The 6,677-nt window shown below is 37.2% G+C and overlaps 1 pseudogene; it reads right to left on the reverse strand.

Moving 5' to 3' along the window:
* Positions 1-1,400: 1,400 nt before the first annotated feature.
* On the reverse strand, positions 1,401-4,991 carry LOC106009081 (olfactory receptor 5V1-like; annotated as a pseudogene).
* Between the last annotated feature and the right edge of the window lie 1,686 nt (positions 4,992-6,677).

Here is a 6,677-nt window from a genome sequence, read left to right on the forward strand (position 1 = left end):
TTACATTTAACAAATTCCATGGATTATTTTTATGCAATGAAAATCTGATTCATACATTATGCAAACTGTTGGGAATAAATAAATGCATTAAAAATCTCAAAATTGCAGTTGTAATGTAGTACATTTTATTTACTAAATTGTAGAGATTTCCTTCCTTCACCTAAAGTTAGTAACAGGCAGTTATCCCAAACCTACTAATAGCAAAGTGAATGTTGTTGAGAGCACATAGCTGAACAATGCTTCATGCTACAAAATGTAATCAATTCCATATGACTGGATCTCAAAGTGTTCACCCTATAGCACTGGAATCCCAGGTGCATGGATCAGACAGTCATCTGGTAGGTTTCAAAAGTGAACAAGAGTGATGATAATCCAAAGGAGAAAAAACACATCAGTAAATAGTATATAAACATTTCATGAGTGATGTGACTGCTTCACTAATTGAATACAGGAAAGAAAAACACAAATAAATGGAGGACAGGAGGTACTGAGTGCCAGAGAGGAAACCCAGAACCAGAAACACAGACAGTGGTCACAGATGAACTGTGGTCACCAGATTGGAGCTACAGTTTGAGTGGAGTCATGATGCTCAGAATTAGGGAAAAAGCAGGAAATGATGTTTGGTGTATCACATACATGAACAGAAGTCTGGAAATAAAACATTCTTATTTCTCACAAAATGCAGCTCTCTAGTCACACTTGGTGGAATTGCAATGACAAAGCAAAGCAATTTAATCTGAGTATCTGAAGGCAGGCTGAGAAATTATAACACTGCCATAAAGAGTGTTTGTGGTGTAGAAAGTAGCACTTGCAGTTTGAATACCTTTAGGCTAAGATGACAATAAGTGAGCTAATTGAGCTAAATGTCTAAATCAGAGACCCCAGATGAAATGCTTTCCTTTGAGGGTGAGGTAGGCAGTCTGACACTGGATGTAGGCACCGAGAAAGCAAGGGGGTAGTAAAATATTACATAGAAACCAAAACTGGAAAAGGGGAGAATAAAATGAAAATATAAGGAATCCTATGAGGATATGTGCTAAGCAATGGAGGCAAAAAAAGCAGCAGGAATACCTGTTTGCAGATGGTAAGATAAGACTTGGAAACATGTATCATTAATACATTAGAGGTAGAGCCATAAGCATGGGTGTGGGCTACAGATATAAACTGATTTACAGTAGGTTCAGTTATACCTCTAATATCTCATGATCACTAAGACTCCTTGGAATCCGAGATGTCTATTTTTGGATGCCAAAGTCTGGTTCACAGTGTTTAGAAATAAACATAGTTTTATGTATGCCTGTAGATTTATGTATGCTGAAATATGTATTTTTATGTAAACAGGAAATTATTCTATGAAATGTTCCAATGAAGACATTCTAAGAGCACTGAGTCACTCTATTTCAATTGTGTGCTTGGTGTGAGCATAGACCACACAAAGCCCTTTCAAGTGCCCCCTTCACCTCCATGTTCCTGAGGCTGTAGATGGCCAGGTTAAGCAACAGAGTGATAACCCCATAGAGCATGGAGATGAGTCTGTCCCTTAAAAGAGAGCTTAGGTTGGAGGAGTGGTGCAGGTAGGTGAAGATGGCTGTGCCATAGAAGAGACAGGCCACCAGGAGGTAGGAGGCACACATGGAGAAGGCTTTGTACTTCCCTTCTGCAGACCAGATCTTCAGGATGGTGGACATGATGTAGCTGAAGGAGATCAAGGTGGTCAGGAAGGTGCTGGTCCCAAAGATCCCTATCACTAAAGCAAGAATTTCTGCCATGTAGGTGGATGAGCAAGACAAGGCAACAATTTGTGGGATATCATGGTAGTACTGGTCCACCAGACCGGACCCACAGAAGGACAGGCTAAAGGTGGACATTGTTTGGATGACAGAATTGAGGAATCCAGCTGCCCAGGGCCCAGACATCAGCTAGGCAGAGAGATCATTGGTTATTATGACAGAGTATCAAAGAGGTAAGAAGATGGCTATGTACCAGTCATAAAACATGACAGCCAGCAAGAAGACTGATGGTCCCCATGAAGGCCACCAGGAAATACAACTGCAGAGGACACCCAACAAAAGAAATCCTATGGTCCTCAGTCAAGAGATTGTTCAGGATGTTGGGGACAGTTATTGATGAGCAGAATATGTCTAAGAGGGACAACTTTGCCAGGAAGTAGTACATGGGAGTGTGCAGCTTTGCCTCAGTCCTGATGGCCAAGAGAAGGGGCCCATTTCTCACCAAAGTGACCTGGTAGATAATGGCAAAGACCACAAAGAGAGAGTATCACACCTCAGAGAGGTTAGAGAGCCTAATATTTTGTTACAAGATTTTCATCACCAGATTCCTGCAAGAAAAATGGCAGGGGATCCCCACAGCAAGAAGCCCATCCTTGAATCTGAGAAAACATTTCCTGTATATATCAGGGCCACACTGAAATCTGTTCTATAGCTTACATTATCCCCACTGTCCCCTATGAAAAAACATGAAAACAAGAACTCAGCTGGGGATGTCCTTCTATACCTCATTAGGCCAAATCACTGCTAATATGGGCACTCATTGCTAATCAATTTAAAGGGAGCTCAAAAAATATGAACTGTACAACTGTAATTTTTTTATTGTAATGACCTAGAGATAAGAGGAAACAAACTTTTCTTCCAGTAATTGCATTGTCAAACAAATGTAAAGAATAGCTTGCAATTTGAGAAGAGAATTTTACGGGGGAGCCCAGTCTGGAAAACTTAGCAACTTACCAAGGTCCTTCCTCAAAAAAAAAAAAAAGGGCTAGAAATGTAGCTCAGTGCAAAGACCTGGGTTCAATCTCCACTAACAAGAAAAGAAAGTGAATAATTATGTGATCTTTTCAAGATATTCTCTTGTAATCACAATAATCATTATTGCAAAATATTATACCAGCAAAATGGTATAAATTTTCATTTTTCATGCTAAAGCACATAAATTTTAATAGTTTTATGTAAATCTACATATTTTATATTGTTAAGATTACATATAAGCATGAAAACCTGTGTTGATAAACATAGAGTGAATGGAGAGTCAAATTTATTTAAGCCTGTAACTGATAATTTGATTTTTAATAGTACTTTGGTTAAAAGAATCTCTATCAATAACTTTTACATCTATGAATGCATATGTAGATGGATAGATGAAACAACAAATTTTAAATTAGTAGACTGAAGTGAATATGTGTTTTATAATTTCACTTTTCTATTAACATAATTTTAAAAATAAAATGTTATAAAAAGTCAAACGAATATAAAAATTAACACAAGGAAAAATCTGTCTCACATCCCACCTCTGAGTTTCAACCCTTGACCAATCTGCTGACAGTTGGGAAAAGAGCAGCACTCCCAACTCTGTTCCTTGTTCTTTGGGAAATTCTCTTTTGCATATGGCCTTAAGAACTTTATTCTGGACTACTATGCTTATATTTGCCTATTTTTACTTTAAAGCCTTTCTTTATTTGAAAAGTTGGAAAAGTTATAATTTCCCTTTCACCTCTTGTTTATTTTGTACTTTCTGAAACATTTTTACTTGTAATGCATATGTATCACCTTTGACATTCAGGTATTGGATGAGAGAGATGGACACTATTGTAGAATAAGGGCAAAGTTCTACATCATTCCTCCCATGCCTTTTTTCCCTCTCCTCTGCTGGAATTAGTCAGGTTTCCATCACTGTGACAAAATGAACAAGATAACATAAAGGAGTCAAAGTTTGTCTGGGCTCATGGTTTCAGAGGTCTGGGTCCATGGTTGACTGGTTGCATCACTTCTGGGCCCATGTGGAGGCAGAACATCATGGTGGGGAGTGTGTGGCAAGGCAGAGCTGCTCACCTCATGGTGGCCAGTAAGCAAGGAGAGAGAAAGCTGCCAGGCCACAAAATGACCTCCAGAACACAATTCCACTGTCCTAACTTCCTTACTGACCCTTGGTGCCTACATATTCCAACACATCCAAATAACCACAGGCTGGTGACCAAGCCTTAGCACATGAGGCTTTGCAGGATGTTTAGAATCCCATAACACCTTGAACCAAGGAACATCTGTCAAAAATGTTATTAAGGAATCAGTGACATACTCTTCCACACTACAGAAATGCAGGTGTTGAAATTCCAGCTCCAAACACCTCCAGGCACCTAAGCTCCCTTGTATCTCTTCACTGTCCTGAGCACATGACTCATCACTGCCAGCGGGAGACCTCCAAGCACAGTGCATTCTGACTCTGGAGCTCCAGCCCTGGCTCTGGCAAGAGGTCCCTTGAAACTGTCCTAAAAGCAGCTGCAAAAATTCCAACTCCACAATTAAAAGAGTTTTCTGATCACCCTCAGGTAGCACGGAGCTTTAGAAAAATTTTACTTGACACAGTACTTAGGAAACCATGTGCACTGTCAGGCACTGCATATATTTTGTTTTTATTCTGGTTAATTATATATATATATATATATATGCAACATAACATATTATTTATAACTAATTTTCTTTAAACTGTATGGATATCAATATCCAGGCTAATGTACTTGAAAAACATCAGCTTTAGAACACATTCCAACCACCTCTAGCTCTGAATTGGTGTTCTGGCAAATTAAATGGGACTCACTATTACTCATCTCATTTTCATGGTGGCCATGTGGATGGTGTCATCACGCTCCCATGCAAGTGTTATCAGCTCCTGTGAATTCCAGGCAAGTCGCTGTGACTCACAGCCACCTTTAGCCAATCCAGCTACACGGTGAATTTGAGTTGGCAGAGGTAGGGTTACTGAATCATTTCAGAAGCATATTCATGACCAAATAAGAAATAGATTACATTTCCCATAGTGGCATCATCAGACATTCTCATCAGCAGTGTCTGAGAATTCCAATCCCTAAACATCCTCACCAAACCTTGGCATTGCTGACATATTTTGTTTGAGTCACACTACCTCATGGTAGTATAAATCTTCATTTGCATAACACCGTTCATGTTGAAGGAATTCCCCATGCTCACTTAGAGTCCATTTATCCTATTGATTTGCCCTTTTTTGTGTATGTCTTGTTTTTATTCCTCTTGAATGTCATTGCTAAAAAATAGATTCTGGACTTAGATCATTCTCGGAACACAGTTTGAAAATATTTTCTTTCAGTCTGTACCCTCTTATTAGCTTTTATTGGCATACTTTGATATGACATGATAATGAGGTTTCTTTTGGGAAGATGATACATACATGTAACATATCTTAATCAATTGCAATCCCTTGCCCCTGTATCCCTCCACCCCTTTATTCATCTCCAGCAGTCTATATTCTGGTTTCCTCTCTTCCCTACTTTATTTGTTCATTCATTCATTCATATAAGAGAACACGTGATATTTAACTGTCTGCATCAGGCTAATTTAACTCACATGATAGTTTCTAGTTCCATCCATTTTCCTGGAAATTACATGATTTCATTCTTTTTTTCTAATGTGTATATATACTACATTATCTTTATCAACAAAACTGTATGTTTTGTTGTAGAGGTGTTTCATTCCTTGATTAGATTACTTTCTGAGTATGTAATTTTTTTATGCTATTGTGAATGGCACTGTTTTCCTGATTTCTTTCTCACCAAGTTTATCACTGTTGTATAAAAATCCTATTGATTTTTGTGTTTTGATTTTTAACCTATGTACATTGCTGAATTTGGTTATTTCTAAGTGACATTTAGTGGCACATTTTGGGTCTTCAATGTAGACAGAATCGTCATCTGCAATTAAAGATAACTTGATTTCTTCTTTTCTCTATATCCCATTTATTTTTCTTGCCTAATTTCTCTGACTCATAGTTTAAATACTGTATTGAACTGAAGTTATATTGGAGCTCATTTTAGAGGAAAATTTTAGAGGGAAAGCTTTCAGTTTATTCCCATTTAATACAACTTTGGAAGTATGTATGCCAGAAATGACTTTAATCAGATTGAGATAAGATACTTCTATATCTACTTTCTTCAGGGTATTTTATTATTATGAATGGATTTTGGATTTTGTCAAAGACATATATGCAGTCTACTGAGATGATCATATGATTTTTGTCCTAGCTGGTTTATGTGATATATATTATTTGTATATATTAAAATCATACCTGCATCCTTGGGATAAAGCCTACTTGGTCATGTCATACAATATATTTGATAATTTCTTTCAGTTTTCCAAAATTTTGCTTAATAATTTTTCTTCTATGTTCATTGAAGAGATTGACCTGTAGGTTTTTTGTTTGATTGTTTAGTTGTTTAGTTGGTTGGTTTGATCCTGGTTTGATTTTGGAGTTAGGATAATACTAGCTTCCAGAAATAAATTTGGCAGTACTCCATCTCTCCATTGAAGATTTTGAGGAATACCAGAATTAGAACTAATTAAAGTTCTTATATATTTCAATACTTAATTTATCTGGACTTGGGCTTTGCTGAGATGGTAGTATTTTTTTATTACTGTTCCAACTTCATAGCCTACTATTTGATTATTCAGGATTTTTATATCTTCGTTGAGACTTGATAATTCATATGCATCTTTGAATCTATCCATTTCTTCTGGATTCTGCAATATATTGGAGTACAGGATTTCAAAGTAGTCACTAATAATCTTATGGATTTTAGCAGTCTGCTAGGCTGTCGGTTTCTTCATTTTTAATTAAATAGATTTAGGTTTTTTCTT

This window comes from Heterocephalus glaber, unplaced genomic scaffold (genome assembly GCF_053883595.1).
Source record: "Heterocephalus glaber isolate CG9 unplaced genomic scaffold, H.glaber_assembly_v1.0 deba00001673, whole genome shotgun sequence".
Taxonomy (NCBI): Eukaryota; Metazoa; Chordata; class Mammalia; order Rodentia; family Bathyergidae; genus Heterocephalus; species Heterocephalus glaber.